Source organism: Pipistrellus hanaki, assembly GCF_964339955.1.
Source record: "Pipistrellus hanaki genome assembly, chromosome: 12".
Lineage (NCBI taxonomy): Eukaryota > Metazoa > Chordata > Mammalia > Chiroptera > Vespertilionidae > Pipistrellus > Pipistrellus hanaki.
This window is the reverse complement of record NC_140514.1, coordinates 54004846-54005677: the sequence shown is the minus strand read 5'-3', so window position 1 is coordinate 54005677 and position 832 is coordinate 54004846.

The following is an 832-nucleotide window of genomic DNA, read 5'->3' as shown; positions in this document are numbered from 1 at the left end:
CGCCGCCGTCACCCCCACGGCTGCGGGCACCCTCACCGCTGCGGGCACAGGCACAGACAGAGCCCGCTGCTTTGCTGACAGCTCGACTGCCCCAGGGCAGAGCCGGGCGGTCCTGTCTCTGGAAGCGGAGGGTGGCCAGTCAGCAGTGTGACCTCCAGGCGGGGGCACAGGGTGTGTGAAGCCCCTGGGCAGACCATCACCTGGGCCTGGGCTGCCCACCCTGGATGTTTCTGTGTCTTTCCATATTCTCCCGGGGAATCTGGTTTAAGTTACCATCAGTTAAGCTACAACATTTCACTCATTTAAACTGCAGAGGAGAGTGACTGACAGCTAAGGGCGAAGTGCTGCCGGGGCGTCTGGCTGTCACATGCCGGACGATGGCAGCACCCTCTCCCTGCACCGCCCCGCGCCCTGCACCGCCCCGCTCCCTGCACCGCCCCGCGTCCTGCACCGCCCCGCGCCCTGCACCGCCCCGCGCCCTGCACCGCCTCTCTCCCTGCACCGCCCCGCGCCCTGCACCGCCCCGCGCCCTGCACCGCCCCGCTCCCTGCACCGCCCCGCGCCCTGCACCGCCCCGCGCCCTGCCACCGCCCCGCTCCCTGCACTGCCTCTCTCCCTGCACCGCCCCGCGCCCTGCACCGCCCCGCGCCCTGCCACCGCCCCGCGCCCTGCCACCGCCCCGCTCCCTGCACTGCCTCTCTCCCTGCACCGCCCCGCGCCCTGCACCGCCCCGCGCCCTGCCACCGCCCCGCTCCATGCACCGCCCCGCGCCCCGCCACCGCCCCGCTCCATGCACCGCCCCGCGCCCTGCCACCGCCCCGCTCCATGCACC